Here is an 18,856-nt window from a genome sequence, read left to right as displayed (position 1 = left end):
CGTCTCCCCCAGCACCCTGTGTTACTGACTGTTCCTCTACTGATGTTAATCCAGCTCCCTCACACTGTCACTCAGTAACCCCTCTCCCCCAGCACCCTGTGCTACTGACTGTATCTCTACTGATGTTAATCCTGCTCCCTCACACTGTCACTCAGTAACCCCTCTCACCCAGCACCCTGTGTTACTGACTGTATCTCTACTGATGTTAATCCAGCTCCCTCACACTGTCACTCAGTAACCCCTCTCTCCCAGCACCCTGTGTTACTGACTGTATCTCTACTGATGTTAATCCAGCTCCCTCACACTGTCACTCAGTAACCCCTCTCCCCCAGCACCCTGTGTTACTGACTGTTCCTCTACTGATGTTAATCCAGCTCCCTCACACTGTCACTCAGTAACCCCTCTCCGCCAGCACCCTGTGTTACTGACTGTATCTGTACTGATGTTAATCCAGCTCCCTCACACTGTCACTCAGTAACCCCCTCCCCCAGCACACTGTGTTACTGACTGTATCTGTACTGATGTTAATCCAGCTCCCTCACACTGTCACTCAGTAACCCCTCTCCCCCAGCACCATGTGTTACTGACTGTATCTGTACTGATGTTAATCCAGCTCCCTCACACTGTCACTCAGTAACCCCCTCCCCCAGCACACTGTGTTACTGAGTGTATCTGTACTGATGTTAATCCAGCTCCCTCACACTGTCACTCAGTAACCCGTCTCCCCCAGCACCCTGTGTTACTGACTGTTCCTCTACTGATGTTAATCCAGCTCCCTCACACTGTCACTCAGTAACCCCTCTCCCCCAGCACCCTGTGCTACTGACTGTATCTCTACTGATGTTAATCCTGCTCCCTCACACTGTCACTCAGTAACCCCTCTCACCCAGCACCCTGTGTTACTGACTGTATCTCTACTGATGTTAATCCAGCTCCCTCACACTGTCACTCAGTAACCCCTCTCTCCCAGCACCCTGTGTTACTGACTGTATCTCTACTGATGTTAATCCAGCTCCCTCACACTGTCACTCAGTAACCCCTCTCCCCCAGCACCCTGTGTTACTGACTGTTCCTCTACTGATGTTAATCCAGCTCCCTCACACTGTCACTCAGTAACCCCTCTCCGCCAGCACCCTGTGTTACTGACTGTATCTGTACTGATGTTAATCCAGCTCCCTCACACTGTCACTCAGTAACCCCCTCCCCCAGCACACTGTGTTACTGACTGTATCTGTACTGATGTTAATCCAGCTCCCTCACACTGTCACTCAGTAACCCCTCTCCCCCAGCACCATGTGTTACTGACTGTATCTGTACTGATGTTAATCCAGCTCCCTCACACTGTCACTCAGTAACCCCCTCCCCCAGCACACTGTGTTACTGAGTGTATCTGTACTGATGTTAATCCAGCTCCCTCACACTGTCACTCAGTAACCCCTCTCCCCCCAACACCCAGTGTTACTGACTGTATCTGTACTGATGTTACTCCAGCTCCCTCACACTGTCACTCAGTAACCCCTCTCCCCCAGCACCCTGTGTTACTGACTGTATCTCTACTGATGTTAATCCAGCGCCCTCACACTGTCACTCAGTAACTCCTCTCCCCCCAGCACCCTGTGTTACTGACTGTATCTGTACTGATGTTACTCCAGCTCCCTCACACTGTCACTCAGTAACCCCTCTCCCCCAGCACCCTGTGTTACTGACTGTATCTCGACTGATGTTAATCCAGCTCTTCACACTGTCAGTCAGTAACCCCTCTCCCCAGCACTCTGTGTTATTGACTGTATCTCGATTGATGTTAATCCAGCTCCCTCACACTGTCACTCAGTAACCCCTCTCCCCCAGCACCCTGTGTTACTGACTGTATCTCTACTGATGTTAATCCAGCTCCCTCACACTGTCACTCAGTAACCCCTCTCCCCCAGCACCCTATGTTACTGACTGTATCTCTAATGATGTTAATCCAGCTCCCTCACACTGTCACTCAGTAACCGCTCTCCCCCAGCACCCTGTGTTACTGACTGTATCTCTACTGATGTTAATCCAGCTCCCTCACACTGTCACTCAGTAACCCCTCTCTCCCCCAGCACCCTGTGTTACTGACTGTATCTCTACTGATGTTAATCCACCTCCCTCATACTGTCACTCAGTAACCCCTCTCCCCAACACCCTGTGTTACTGACTGTATCTGAACTGATGTTAATCCAGCTCCCTCACACTGTCACTCAGTAACCCCTCTCCCCCAGCACCCTGTGTTACTGGCTGTATCTCTACTGATGTTAATCCAGCTCCCTCACACTGTCACTCAGTAACCCCTTTCCCCCAGCACCCTGTGTTACTGACTGTATCTCTACTGATGTTAATCCAGCTCCCTCACACTGTCACTCAGTTACCCCTCTCCTCCAGCACCCTGTGTTAATTACTGTATCTCTACTGATGTTAATCCAGCTCCCTCACACTGTCACTCAGTAACCCCTCTCCCCCAGCTCCCTGTTGTCATGATATTCAAACACACACATCATGATGGACACACTAACAGGCAAATCAGAGTACACAACACCACAACCAATCACAGACAAGAACACCAACCACATAAAAAGCACGACACCTGGTGGTCAGTAGGTCTGGGGAGAAGGGAACAAGAAAGAGCTGTTAAAACATCACAAGCAGGGAACCCCCACGTGCAGAGTGCAAAGACCAAACTGTAAATAGTAAGTTTAAATAAAGTAGCGTTGTACCATATGCAACCGTGTTGGCTCATCTGTGTGTCAGAGCACCCAACAGCACATGGTACAGGAGAGGATCGATACCTGCCTACTAACCTGCTATTCTGGACAGGGACCACACCGACGGACCGCAGCCGATGCAAGTCGCGGGGAACCTAGGCACCAATTGGAAGCTCTACAGGCAGCGATTTGACCTGTACATCCGTGCCACCGAAAAACAGAATGTCTCGGATGACACGAAGATTGCAATGCTCCTCTTCTACGCCGGTCCGCACGCCACCGACGTCTTCAACTCACTGGTGTTCGAAGAAGGCGAAAACCAAGCCAAATATGACACGATCATATTTATTACCACGTAGGCACATATCTTTGTAAAAAGGGGGGAAGTCATGATATTCAAACACACACATCATGATGGACACACTAACAGGCAAATCAGAGTACACAACACCACAACCAATCACAGACAAGAACACCAACCACATAAAAAGCACGAGCACGACACCTGGTGGTCAGTAGGTCTGGGGAGAAGGGAACAAGAAAGAGCTGTTAAAACATCACAAGCAGGGAACCCCCACGTGCAGAGTGCAAAGACCAAACTGTAAATAGTAAGTTTAAATAAAGTAGCGTTGTACCATATGCAACCGTGTTGGCTCATCTGTGTGTCAGAGCACCCAACACCACACCTGTGTTACTGACTGTATCTGTACTGATGTTAATCCAGCTCCCTCACACTGTCACTCAGTAACCCCTCTCTCCCAGCATCCTGCATTACTGACTGTATCTCGACTGATGTTAATCCAGCTCCCTCACACTGTCACTCAGTAACCCCTCTCCCCCAGCACCCTGTGTTACTGACTATATCTCTACTGATGTTAATCCAGCTCCGTCACACTGTCACTCAGTAACCCCTCTCCCCCAGCACCCTGTGTTACTGACTGTATCTGTACTGATGTTAATCCAGCTCCCTCACACTGTCACTCAGTAACCCCTCTCTCCCAGCGCCCTGTGTTACTGACTGTATCGCTACTGATGTTAATCCAGCTCCCTCACACTGTCACTCAGTAACCGCTCTCCCCCCAGCACCCTGTGTTACTGACTATATCTCTACTGATGTTAATCCAGCTCCCTCACACTGTCACTCAGTAACCCCTCTCTCCCAGCGCCCTGTGTTACTGACTGTATCTGTACTGATGTTAATCCAGCTCCCTCACACTGTCACTCAGTAACCCTTCTCCCCCAGCGCCCTGTGTTACTGACTGTATCTCTACTGATGTTAATCCAGCTCCCTCACACTGTCACTCAGTAACCCCTCTCTCCCCCAGCACCCTGTGTTACTGACTGTAACTCTACTGATGTTAATCCAGCTCCCTCACACTGTCACTCAGTAACTCCTCTCCCCCAGCACCCTGTGTTACTGACTGTATCACTACTGATGTTACTCCAGCTCCCTCACACTGTCACTCAGTAACCTCTCTCCCCCAGCACCCTGTATTACTGACTGTATCTCTACTGATGTTAATCCAGCTCCCTCACACTGTCACTCAGTAACCCCTCTCCCCCAGCACGCTGTGTTACTGACTATCTCTACTGATGTTAATCCAGCTCCCTCACACTTTCACTCAGTAACCCCTCTCCCCCAGCACCCTGTGTTACTGACTGTTCCTCTACTGATGTTAATCCAGCTCCCTCACACTGTCACTCAGTAACCCCTCTCCCCCAGCACCCTGTGCTACTGACTGTATCTCTACTGATGTTAATCCAGCTCCCTCACACTGTCACTCAGTAACCCCTCTCACCCAGCACCCTGTGTTACTGACTGTATCTCTACTGATGTTAATCCAGCTCCCTCACACTGTCACTCAGTAACCCCTCTCCCCCCAGCACCCAGTGTTACTGTGTCTCTATGGATGTTAATCCAGCTCCCTCACATTGTCACTCAGTAACCCCTCTCACCCAGCACCCTGTGTTACTGACTGTATCTCTACTGATGTTAATCCAGCTCCCTCACACTGTCACTCAGTAACCCCTCTCCCCCAGCACCCTGTGTTACTGACTGTATCTCGACTGATGTTAATCCAGCTCCCTCACACTGTCACTCAGTAACCCCTCTCCCCCAGCACCCTGTGTTACTGACTGTATCTCTACTGATGTTAATCCAGCTCCCTCACACTGTCACTCAGTAATCCCTCTCCCCCCAGCACCCTGTGTTACTGACTGTATCTCTACTGATGTTAATCCAGCTCCCTCACACTGTCACTCAGTAACCCCTCTCCCCCAGCACCCTGTGTTACTGACTGTATCTCGACTGATGTTAATCCAGCTCTTCACACTGTCACTCAGTAACCCCTCTCCCCCAGCACCCTGTGTTACTGACTGTATCTCTACTGATGTTAATCCAGCTCCCTCACACTGTCACTCAGTAACCCCTCTCCCCCAGCACCCTGTGTTACTGACTGTATCTCTACTGATGTTAATCCAGCTCCCTCACACTGTCACTCAGTAACCCCTCTCCCCCAGCACCCTGTGTTACTGACTGTATCTCTACTGATGTTAATCCAGCTCCCTCACACTGTCACTCAGTAACCCCTCTCCCCAGCACCATGTGTTATTGACTGTATCTCGATTGATGTTAATCCAGCTCCCTCACACTGTCACTCAGTAACCCCTCTCCCCCAGCACCCTGTGTTACTGACTGTATCTCTACTGATGTTAATCCACCTCCCTCACACTGTCACTCATTAACCCCTCTCCCCAACACCCTGTGTTACTGACTGTATCTGAACTGATGTTAATCCAGCTCCCTCACACTGTCACTCAGTAACCCCTCTCCCCCAGCAACCTGTGTTACTGACTGTATCTCTACTGATGTTAATCCAGCTCCCTCACACTGTCACTCAGTAACCCCTCTCCCCCAGCACCCTGTGTTACTGACTGTATCTCTACTGATGTTAATCCAGCTCCCTCACACTGTCACTCAGTAACCCCTCTCCCCCAGCACCCTGTGTTACTGGCTGTATCTCTACTGATGTTAATCCAGCTCCCTCACACTGTCACTCAGTTACCCCTCTCCTCCAGCACCCTGTGTTAATTACTGTATCTCTACTGATGTTAATCCAGCTCCCTCACACTGTCACTCAGTAACCCCTCTCCCCCAGCTCCCTGTGTTACTGACTGTATCTGTACTGATGTTAATCCAGCTCCCTCACACTGTCACTCAGTAACCCCTCTCCCCCAGCATCCTGCATTACTGACTGTATCTCGACTGATGTTAATCCAGCTCCATCACACTGTCACTCAGTAACCCCTCTCCCCCAGCACCCTGTGTTACTGACTGTATCTCTACTGATGTTAATCCAGCTCCCTCACATTGTCACTCAGTAACCCCTCTCCCCCAGCATCCTGCATTACTGACTGTATCTCGACTGATGTTAATCCAGCTCCATCACACTGTCACTCAGTAACCCCTCTCCCCAGCACCCTGTGTTACTGACTGTATTTCTACTGATGTTAATCCAGCTCCCTCACACTGTCACTCAGTAACCCCTCTCCCCCAGCACCATGTGTTACTGACTGTATCTGTACTGATGTTAATCCAGCTCCCTCGCACTGTCACTCAGTAACCCCTCTCCCCCAGCACCCTGTGTTACTGACTGTATCTGTACTGATGTTAATCCAGCTCCCTCGCACTGTCACTCAGTAACCCCTCTCCCCCAGCACCCTGTGTTACTGACTGTATCTGTACTGATGTTAATCCAGCTCCCTCACACTGTCACTCAGTACCCCCTCTCCCCCCAGCACCCTGTGTTACTGACTGTATCTCTACTGATGTTAATCCAGCTCCCTCACACTGTCACTCAGTAACCCCTCTCTCCCAGCACCCTGTGTTACTGACTGTATCTGTACTGATGTTAATCCAGCTCCCTCACACTGTCACTCAGTAACCCCCCCCCCCTATAGTTCCCTCTATTTCTAGCCATGCTTGAAGGCAGGAGTTGTACATTGAACCAACACTCCGCAATTCTGAAGGGTTAGTTTGTCGATTGATACTTACCTCGTTCTATTTCTCCTGTTTGCAGCTTTCTCCCCAGCGCCAGTGGACTTGAGGGAAGCTATCAGGTGACAGGCAGCGAGAGGGGTGGTGCCCGGTGGGCACTGCCATGGAGGCAGACCAGGAAGGGAATACTCCCTCGTCCTCGATGCCCGGCGACAGGACCCGGTCACAACGTAAAGGGACCAGTTTACAGAAGGTCAACAAGGTCCTGGTCAAGGGAGTGAAACAGCTCTTTGCCAATCAGAGGGAATCGGTCACCGAGAGCAATGGCATCCACAGCACCGGTGCAGGGCTGGGCATCAGGAGGAAGAGCTCGCTCCTGCGCAGTTACATGCTGGCCTCGGACGATGAGATGTCGCTGGTGGTGCCGGACAGCCAGAGACCATCCATCTCCGACACCAATCCGCTGTCTCGCCACGTGTTTTCCAAACCCCAGTCCGAACGCCGCTGGTACAGGGATCCTAAGCGCGCTGGGCTGCTGCCGACCCATATCCGCCCCCACTTCATACCCAAGGGGAGCAGGAAGAGCCCCGAGGTGTCCAAGAAGCTGCTAACCAATATGGCACTGGAAAGCCGGGCCGGGTTGGTCACGACGCTGCCCGGCCAGGCTGGCACCAACCTCAGGCCGGAGGAGCGCTCTTGGACAGGACTCCACGACCTCCAGACCTTTCGTCCGCTCGAGTTCGTCAGCCACGTTGGCGCCAAGGCCGTTCTCACCCCCCCCCTGGAGCTCGGCTCCGAGACCAGCAACGTCGACTTTTTAGAGATCGAGACTGACGCCGATGAAGTCAAAAGCAAACGCAAAATGCGGATGGAATACTCCCGCCTATTCACCATCTCCAGCACCTTCTCCAGGATGAGAGGCTTAAAGAAGGTAAAGGTAAGCATGGTGTGGTAGTCACCACGAGCTGTATTATATGTATTACGGTAAGACACATATACTAGAGGTACATGGGTAAATCCCTGCCTGCTGGCTCCGCCCAGTAGACGGAGTATAAATGTGTGTGCCCGCCGGTGCTGCAGCCATTCTGGTTCCAGCTACAGGAGGCATCACATCTTTGCTCAATAAAGCCTCGATTATTCCACTACTCTCGTCTTTGTGGCAATTGATAGTGCATCACATGGCATTGGCCGATAGATTCTAATCGGTTGATTTGGGCTGCGAAGAGTAATTCCTTCCTCAACGGTCTTTAACGCCTACCTTTTAAATTGACGTTCTCGCTCTCCGTCTCCTTTCCCCCTCCCCCTTGCCAATCTTTCCATTTCCACATGAAAGTTTCCTCATTTCAATTTCCCTTTGGAAAGCTCCCTCTTCCTCCCTTCATCCCGCAACTCCGTTTTGTCAAATTTCCCCCTCATGCGCGAAATGCAACTGAATTCCCCCCTGATCGTTTTCACCAAAGAAAGTGCCTGTGAAGCGACACCAACTGGTCTGCTCGTTCATGAGAGTCATGGACTCTTCCCGAGAAGTCAGAATGTCCAATGCACCGATCAGCACGTCTGTCGGGACTTGGAGGTGGAGGAAACCCACGCCGACGCGGGGAGAACGTGCAGACTCCTCACAGGCAGTGACCCAAGGCGGGAATCGAACCTGGGGACCCTGGCGCTGTGAAGCAACAGTGCTCACCACTGTGCTACCGTGCCGCCTCCAATTCAGTTGACTTGTCTTCGCGAAAACCTTGTAGATAAACCAAAGGCCAGCCTTCCACCTGAAGAAAAGTCTGAGCAGCTTCCAGAGCCATCCTGTTGTGCGATTACAAACCTGGTGCCTCTTCCTGGTACCCCAAATCGTCAGCGTCTACCGTTGCAAATATCCCAGGACCAAGCCCCCAAACTATGTCACGACGGGGTGAGCGCACAGTCAGTTGCAGCTCCACTTGACCAGGATTTGATATTAATGTCCGTGACTTTGGTGGAGTTAATTTGACCACAAACACCCGATTTGGGAAATCTAAACACAAGTAACCATAGAAACCCCTACAGTGAGAGGGAGGCCATTTGGTCCATTGAGTCTGCACCTGCCCTCTAAAAGAGCACCCCACTTAAGCTTACTCCCCCGCCACATCCCCGTTATCCCGTAATCCCACCTAACCGGCACATCTTTGGACACTAAGGGGCAATTTATCACGGCCAATCCACCTAACCGGCACATCTTTGGACACTAAGGGGCAATTTATCACGGCCAATCCACCTAACCGGCACATCTTTGGACACTAAGGGGCAATTTATCACGGCCAATCCACCTAATCGGCACATCTTTGGACACGTCCTTGTCAATTACAAGGGGTCACGATTTCAAGGTGAGAGGGGGAAAGTTTAAGGGACATGTGCGTGGAAAGTTTTTTACGCAGAGGGTGGTGGGTGCCTGGAACGTTTTGCCAGCAGAGGTGGTAGAGGAGGGCACGATAGCATCATTCAAGATGCATCTAGACAGATATATGAATGGGCGGGGAACAGAGGGAAGTAGATCCTTGGAAAATAGGTGACAGGTTTAGATAAAGGATCTGGATCGGCGCAGGCTGGGAGGGCCGAAGGGCCTGTTCCTGTGCTGTAATTTTCTTCGTTCTTTGTTCTCTTTGTTCTTTTACTAAGTGGCAATTTATCATGGCCAATCCACCTAACCGGCACATCTTTGCACTGTGGGAGGAAACCGGAGCACCCGGAGGAAACCCACGCACACACGGACAGAACGTGTAGACTCCGCACAGAACGTGTAAACTCCGCACAGACAGTGACCCAAGCCGGGAATCGAACCTGGGACCCTGGCGCTGTGAGGCAGCGGTGCTAACCACTGTGCCACCGGGCCACCCTTTTATTATTATATACGTAAACTTTTATTATTAACAGTAATTATAATCAAGTTGGCAAAAAATACAACTGCCTATCTGTTTCCAAACCCCACCCCCTATAGAAGCCAGGTATTCAAATACAACTAGTATAGGTAAAAGATAGCTGTTTAAGCATAAATATTAAGCCCCAGTTTTAAATACCCATTTTAAATTCACCCATAACCTCAGGTCATGACAAAACACATAGCTTCAACAGAGGCACAAAAATCCTGACTCATGCATAAACTAATTGGAGATATAAACAACATTTTCACGAAGCAAAATGAAAAAGCTATTGTTCTAATACATTAAGAAATGAGCTGTACCAATAATCAGATCAAGGACGAAGCAGGCACCATAGCAACATGAAGGCACCATTGTTCACAATGCAGATAACAGCTAAGTCAGCAGAAGACCAGTTTTTGCTGGTAAAGGTGAAGCAGAATATCGCATTCCATAACATGCACAAGTATTCAGACATGAAACAATTAGAACTGATGTTGCACATTGAAGATGGACGGCTTGCCATCAAATCAAATGTGTTTGAGTCTAACCCAAACCAATTCGGATTATATTGGGGTGTGATTAGATGATTTAAGACAGATATGAAAGTGTATAACTGAAAAGTTTCGCCACACCTTTTTGAAGTGTTTAGTGTGTTTCTGTATGTGTGTTTTCTGTGTGGTTTTGGTGTTTTAGTTATGTAGGAGTTTAGTTTTAGATTAGCTCTCTCTCTCTCTCTCTCTCTTTCATATTTCATTTTCAGACTTTGACCTTTTAAAAGTTATTGTCGAGCTGTCTGCCTCAGCAAGAAGATAATGGGCGGAATTCTCCGCAATCGGCGCGATGTCCGCCGAGCGGCGCCAAAAACGGTGCGAATCAGTCCGGCATCGCGCCGCCCCAAAGGTGCGGAATCCTCCGCATCTTGAGTGGCCGAGCCCTAACCTTGAGGGGCTAGGTCCGCGCCGGGCTGATTTCCACCCCGCCAGCTGGCGGGAAAGGCCTTTGGTGCCCCGCCAGCTGGCGCGGAAATGACTTTGCCGGGCGGCGCATGCGCGGGAGCGTAGAGCGGCCGCTCACGGCATCCCCGCGCATGCGCAGTGGAGGGGGTCTCGTCCGCCTCCGCCATGGTGGAGACCGTGGCGAAGGCGGAAGGAAAAGAGTGCCCCCACGGCAGAGGCCCGCCCGCGGATCGGTGGGCCCCGATCGCGGGCCAGGCCACTGTGGGGGCACCCCCCGGGGCCAGATCGCCCCAGGACCCCGGAGCCCGCCCGCGCCACCTAGTCCCACCGGTAAGAGAGGTGGTTTAATCCACGCCGGCGGGACAGGCATTCCAGCAGCGGGACTTCGGCCCATCGCGGGCCGGAGAATCGCCGGGGGGGGACCCGCCAACCGGCGCGATTCCCGCCCCCGCCGAATATCAAGTGCCGGAGAATTCGGCTACCGGCAGGATTCTCTGAATGCTTCAAATTGTCAACGAATTGCCTTTTAAATAACTTTCAAATTGTAATCAATAGAAGACAAATAAAACAATTCCTTTTGGCACCTGAGAAGTTTTAACTTAAATTTCTACTGAGTTCCAGTATTCGCAAAGTGCTACTGGTAACCGAATAGTAGGAATAATATAGATTCCTTCAACTTGGCGTAGTCCAATACTAGGAATCTTACTACCCCCCCCCCCATTCTCTACACAAACAATACAGAAGGAAAAGGGTGGTTCGGAGATAAAGAAATATTAATAAAATAAAAAGATAAAGGATCTTTGATTCAGATGGATGTCTTCCAGTTGGTTTCTTTCCCACGTTTAGGCCTCTGGTTGGGTCGTGGTCTTCGCTGCAGGCCCGGGGAGACAGCAGGCAACAGGCCGCAGAGGGAGAGGGGGCAAACACAGCTCATGGTCCTCCGAGGGTATAGAGGATTCTGCCACGTCCACCCATTGTGTGTTGACGGGTTTTCAAATTTCAATCCACAAACACCGGCCTCTCGTCTTTAGGCCCCACCTCGCCCCCCCACTCCCCTCATCCCAGACTCCCCCAACTCCCCCCCCCCAAACCAGCGAGAAATAGTTTCTCTCTCTCGACATGATGTGAATATCTCTAAAACTTCCATCAAATCGCCCCCTGAACCTTCTAAATCGCAGGGAAATGCAAACCCGAGTTTGGGTTTGTGGTAAACCACTGTGTTCTGATATTAGAGGTTGTATGGTAGAACTTGCACTACAGGTTCACCTGGGCCCCTGCATGCTGGCTCCGCCCAGGAGCCGGGTTATAAATATGCGTGGCCTCCAGCTCGCAGCCATTTTGTCAGCTGCTGTAGGAGGCCACACTTCAGATACTAATAAAGCCTCAGTTTGGATTCAACTTCGCCTCCAGCCAAATTGATCGTGCCTCAATTTATTAGTATCTGATTCAGAAGATGGACCTCCGGATTAAACCAGATCGCCTGCAGCTGGATCCACACGCAAGCGACGCCAGAAAGGACTTTCAGCACTGGCTAGCTTGTTTTGAAGCGTATATCAACGCGGCGCCGACCCCTGTTCCAGAGGCTCAGAAGATTCGAATCTTGTACTCCAGACTCAGCTCTAAAATCTTCCCGCTGATTCAGGACGCGCCCAATTATGCTGACGCTATGACTCGACTCAAAGAGAGTTATGAGCAGAAGACGAACACGCTCTTCGCCAGACATGCACTCACAACGCGCACTCAACTACCTGGTGAGTCAATCGAGGACTTCTGGAGGGCCCTGATCCCACTAGTTCGGGACTGTGACTGCCAGGACGTTACAGCTAAAGAGCACTCAGATCTCCTTATGCAGGACGCCTTTGTAACTGGGATTGGGTCCGATGTTATCAGGCAGCGGCTCCTAGAAGGAGCCACGCGCGACCTCGCAGAGACTAAAACACGAGCGTTTTCTATGACGGTCGCCCTGCGCAATGTACAGTCCCACGCCCCCAACCGCGCGGCCCACTCCTCCTACACTTCATGGGCCTCACAGGCAGCCTCTCCAGCGGGGCCGCTACCCACCCAGTACGCCTGCGCTACGCGCCAGCCGGTGATCTCCGGGGGGCCCAGGTGCTACTTCTGCGGCCAACAAAGACACCCCCGCCAACGCTGCCCGGCCCGTGCTGCCCTTTGTAAGGCCTGCGGGAAGAAGGGCCACTACGCAGCGGTGTGCCAGGCCCGCTCAGCGGCAGCGGTCACGGACAATGGGCGCCGCTATCCTCCCCTCCTCCCCAGGCCATGTGTGAGCAATGGGCGCCGCCATATTCTCCCCCGCAGAACTCGTGCGTTTCATGGGCGCTGCCATCTTGTGATCCCCCAGGACCTCCGGGCGCCGCCATCTTGTCCACCCCGCAGCACACGGAGACCAACGGCGTTTCAGGACCCCGACGCAGTGTCCGCCTCACTACCCGACGATCAACCATGACTCGCATCCATGGTAATCGACCAGTCCAGACCACACACTCTGACGAACGCATCCACCAGCATGATAGTCAACGGCCACGTGCCCCAGCCTACTGGACTCCGGGAGCACCGAGAGCTTTGTACATCCAAATACAGTAAGGCACTGCTCCCTTAAGGTACACCCTATCAATCAAAAAATCTCCCTGGCCTCCGGATCCCATCGCGTAGTGATCCGGGGGTACTGCACGGTCACGCTCACAGTCCAAGGCGTAGAGTTCCACGGTTTTCGCCTCTACGTCCTCACTAACCTCTGCGCTGCACTTATCCTCGGCCTGGATTTTCAGTGCAACCTCCAGAGCCTGACACTTAAATTCGGCAGACCCTTACCACCCCTCACTGTGTGCGGCCTAGCGACCCTAAAGGTTGATCCTCCTTCCCTCTTTGCCAATCTAACTCCAGATTGCAAACCCGTTGCCAGCAGGAGCAGACGGTACAGCACCCAGGATAAGGCCTTCATCAGGTCCGAGGTCCAGCGGTTGCTTCGGGAGGGAGTCATCGAGGCCAGCAACAGCCCCTGGAGAGCTCAAGTGGTAGTGGTTAAGTCTGGGGAGAAAAATCAAATGGTCGTGGACTACAGCCAGACCATCAACAGGTACACGCAGCTCGACGCGTACCCCCTCCCACACATATCTGACATGATTAACCAGATTGCACAGTACCGGGTCTTCTCAACGGTGGACCTGAAATCCGCCTACCACCAGCTCCCCATCTGTAAATCGGACCGGCCATACCGACGGCCGGCTATACCACTTCCTTAGGGTCCCCTTCGGCGTCACCAATGGGTTTCGGTCTTCCAAAGGGAGATGGACCACATGGTCGGCCGGTACGGCTTGCGGGCCACGTTTCCGTACCTAGACAATGTGACCATCTGCGGCCATGATCAGCAGGACCACGACGCCAACCTCGCTAAATTTCTCCACACCGCCACTCTCCTCAACCGCACCTACAACAAGGAGAAGTGTGTGTTCCGTACAAACCGCTTAGCCATCCTCGGCTACGTGGTCCAGAACAGAGTTCTGGGGCCCGATCCCGACCGCATGCGCCCCCTCATGGAGCTCCCCCTCCCCCACTGCCCCAAGGCCCTCAGACGCTGCCTGGGGTTCTTCTCGTATTACGCTCAGTGGGTCCCAAACTATGCGGACAAGGCCCGCCCACACATACAGTCCACTCATTTCCCCCTGATGGCAGAGGCGCAACAGGCCTTCGCCCGGATCAGAGCCGATATCGCCAAGGCCGGGATGCACGCTGTCGACGAAACACTTCCTTTCCAAGTAGAAAGCGACGCATCGGACGTCGCCCTTGCCGCCACCCTCAAGCAGGCAGGCCCGTGGCATTCGGCACTCATCCGTAGAAAAGGAGGCCCAGGCTATCGTTGAGGCTGTGTGACATTGGAGGCATTACCTGGCCGGCAGGAGATTCACTCTCCTCACCGACCAACGGTCGGTAGCCTTCATGTTCAACAACACACAGCGGGGCAAGATCAAAAATGACAAAATCTTGCGGTGGATAATCGAGCTCTCCACCTATAATTACGAGATCAAGTATTGCCCTGGCAAACTCAGCGAGCCCCCAGACGCCCTCTCCCGAGGTACATGTGCCAGCGCACAGGTAGACCGACTCCGGGCCCTGCACGACAGCCTTTGTCACCCAGGGGTCACTCGGTTGTACCACTTCATTAAGACACAAAATTTGCCCCACTCTGTCGAGGAAGTAAGGACGATCACCAAGGACTGTCAGGTCTGTGCGGAGTGCAAGCCGCACTTCTACCGGGCAAAACACACGCACCTGGTGAAGGCCTCCCGCCCCTTTGAACGCCTCAGCGTGGATTTCAAAGGCCCCCTCACTCCTCCGACCGACACACGTATTTCCTCAGTGTGATCGATGAATACTCCTGTTTTCCCTTCTCCATCCCATGCCTGCCACCGTCATTAAAGCCCTTAATTCTATCTTCACTCTGTTCGGCTTCCCCGCCTACATCCACAGTGACAGGGGATCCTCATTCATGAGCGATGAGCTGCGTCAGTTCCTGCTCAGCAGGGGTATCGCCTCCAGCAGAACGACGAACTACAACCCCCGGGGAAACGGACAGGTAGAAAGGGAGAATGGGACGGTCTGGAGGGCCGTCCAGCTGGCCCTACGGTCCAGAAATCTCCCGGCCTCCCGCTGGCAAGAGGTCCTCCCTGATGCACTACATTCCATTCGCTCATTACTCTGCACTGCCACTAACAGTACACCGCATGAACGTCTTTTTGCCTTCCCCAGGAAGTCCACATCCGGGGTGTCGCTCCCAACTTGGCTCACAGCTCCGGGAACCGTGCTTCTCCGTAAACATGTGCGGCTCCACAAGGCGGATCCATTGGTGGAGAGGGTGCCCCTGCTCCACGCAAACCCACAGTACGCCTACGTGGCGTTCCCCGACGGCCGCCAGGATACCGTCTCCCTCAGGGACCTGGAACCAGCAGGCTCCGCCCCCACACCACCCCTGTCGCCCGTGGCGCCACCCTCCCCACCCCCGCCGCCCCCATCACCCTCCCTAGGACTGTCCGTCCTCCCCCTGTCCACCCCCGTTGATGAAGAGGATTTTGGCACGCTCCCGGAGTCAACTTCGACCACGACAACACCAACGTCGCCGGCTCCACTTCGTCGATCCCAGAGGACGATCAAGGCGCCGGACCGGCTGAACCTCTGACCGGCCCACCGGATGACCAGAGACAATTTCTTTTCACTGTTCTGTAAATATTAAAGATTGCTAATTGTATATAGTTATCCACCACCCCCGCCGGACTCAATTTTAACAGGGGGTGAATGTGGTAAACCACTGTGTTCCTATATTAAGGGTTGTACGGTAGAACCTGCACTACAGGTTCACCTGGGCCCCTGCATGCTAGCTCCGCCCAGGAGCCGGGTTATAAATATGCGTGGCCTTCAGCTCGCAGCCATTTCCGCAGCTGCTGTGGGAGGCCATAGTTCAGATACTAATAAAGCCTCAGTTTGAATTCAACTTCGTCTCCAGCCAAATTTATCATGCCTCAGGGTTTAATCGCCTCCTCCTCCTCATTTAATCCTTCAGAAACCAGGGATTATTCCAGAATATTCTACACTGAACTCCTCTCTCTGAGGTCAATGTGTCCCTTCCTGCAGTGTGGGATCTGGAATATTCTACACTGAACTCCTCTCTCCTGGGTCAATATGTCCCTTCCTGCAGTGTTGGACCCGGAATATTCTACACTGAGTCCCTCTCTCCGAAGTAAATATATCCCGTTCTGAGGTGGGGGGTCTAGGGATGCGAATAGTGACTCCAGATGTGTCCTGACCGGAGCTTTGAACAGTTGAAGCCTGACTTCGACGCTGCCCTGTTCTTCATCGAATAGCGATTTTGCAAATGGAAGCTCCATCTCATCTCCACCCCCTGTGTCCCTGACAGTGAAGGTGGAGCCTGGCTTTATCGTCCCTATCACACTGCAGCATTGGAGAGTTGGCCGGGAGTGGTCGCGGGCAGGTCTCAAAGCCATGACCTTCCGATTCAGAAGCAAAATGTGCGAGCACTGAGCCAGGGAGATTTCGCAAGGAACCGCTCCCAGATGGTCGGCTCACATGTACCCGAGGCCTCACCAGCAGGCGTGGATCACTGGGTTTCTGACATCCTGGGAGTGTGAGTTCAAACGTCACCGCTACGTTGAAACCCGTGATTGAGGTCCAGCATATCTTCCGATTCTCGGCCCTCTCGAAGATGCGGCCCTGTGCAGCCTCAGGCTTCTCTGTGAGTAAGGCCCAGCATCATGTCTCAGCACAGAGCCTGGTGTAAGCTGCATCTGGACTGATGTTTCCGAGGAATCGACGAGCTTTGTTAAAAGTCAAGAATCCCGTGCATGTTCCAGAGCATAACACAGCCGGACACGGTGGGTTGGATTCTCCGTTTCACGCTAAGTGCCAGTCAAACGGAGAATTTGCAGGCGTTTGACACCAAAATCAACACCGAACAATCACTGATTCCAGGAGCGGTGATGGGCTAGCACGGCACCGGGTGAAACTCCTGCAGCCCTTGCCGAAAGCTGCCGGAGAATGTCCGGGGCACTGCCACGGCGACGACCTGCAGCGGCTGTGCCATACAACATGGCGTCGGCCGTGCGCGGACCCGAACTGCCATCGCGACCCCACTGCCCAACCCCAGGCAACCCCCTGGCCACCCCCTACCCGACACCCCAGCCCTCACGGAATTTCCCCCGGACAGTGGCACAGATCCAGGCCGAGTGTGGTGGCGCTGGACAGTCCGCAGCCGCTACACCGGGTTCCCGACCGCTGAGACCACACATCAACCGCGCGGCCGGGAACACGGCCCATCGGGGGAGGGCCTGCCGATGATGCGGCAACAACGTTGCAATGGCGTGCGGCGCGTGACGCGATTCCGCCACTTCTGAGTGGGCGGAGCATGGCTGACCAATGTCAAACCACCGCCGACCCCGATTTGGCCACCAGAGTGGATTCTCCAACTGACCGCCAATTCCGACATCGCCATCAGGCAACAGAGAACCCCGCCCAATGTTTTGCAATATTGACTTTCCGATAGCTTTAGTGTCAAATCGAACTAATGAACTGACAAAGGACAATTCTAATGACACTTTGAGAGTGTATTAAGAAGATATAAAAGGCGAGGAAACAACCTAATCATCTGAACCTGCAAACAATGATACCTGTCACTCTGTATTTGTAATTATGATATTTTATATGACATTGTGCAGGTTATGCATAAACGGATTCTCGTATATGTATGTATCAAATGTTTGAAAGTATTTCCAACATTTTTTTCAAAGAAAGGGGGATGTGACATTATGTAGAATGTCTAGAATATAAAGTGTCAATGTAATATTATAGTTGACCACTAGATGGAGCTAGATGCAGAACTATATAAAGCATTGACTCTCAGGCTTCCGGGAGTGGGCTGCAGAGAGTGCTGAGCGAGGGCTAGACAGTGCAGAGTACAGTTATAGTTAGAGTGTAGAGACTAGTGTCAGTAGAGTGTAGATTGTAGATTACTAGATTATTAGTTACTATCGGAGGAAGTGGTTGAGCTTCAATAAGTAGTGTAAATAAAACTTAGCTTTGTTAATGAACTTAGCTTCTGTGCTCTTTGTGAAAACTACGACATCCATCCTGATAACAGAATCACAAAGAACATCACATCTTTGTCTCCCCCTCTCTCTATCTCTATCACTGTCTCTCTGTCTGGCTCACTGTGTCTCTGTCTGTCTCACTCTCTCAGTCTCTCTCTGTCTGTCTCTCTCTCTCTGATTGTCTCTGCTTCTGTTTCTCTGTCTCTCCCTCTCTGTGTCTCTCTCTCTCTCTCTTTCTCTGTCTCTCTGTCTCTCTCTCTCTCTCTGTCTCTGTCTCTCTCTCATCTTTCCCCATCTGTCTCTTCCTTGTCCCTCTCGGTCTCTCTCTCCCTGCCTGTCTCTCTCTCTGTCTCTCCAGTCTCTGTCTCTCTCTCTCTCTCTCTCTCTCTCGCTCTCTCACTCACTCTGTCTCACTTTTGTCCCTCTATCTGTCTCCTCTCTCTCTGTCTCTCTCTCCATATCTCTATCTCTCTCTCCGTCTCCCTGTCTCTCTCTGTCTCTCTCTCTCTCTCTGTTCCTCTCTCTGTCTCTCTCTCTCTCTGTTCCTCTCTCTCTCTCCCTCTCTGTTTGTCTCTCTCTCTGTTCCTCTCTCTCTGTCTCTCTCTCTCTCTGTCTCTTCCTCTCTCTGTTCCTCTCTCTCTGTCTCTCTCTCTCTCTGTCTCTTCCTCTC

Source organism: Scyliorhinus torazame, chromosome 22 (genome assembly GCF_047496885.1).
Source record: "Scyliorhinus torazame isolate Kashiwa2021f chromosome 22, sScyTor2.1, whole genome shotgun sequence".
NCBI lineage: Eukaryota > Metazoa > Chordata > Chondrichthyes > Carcharhiniformes > Scyliorhinidae > Scyliorhinus > Scyliorhinus torazame.
Note: the sequence above shows the minus strand (reverse complement) of the source record.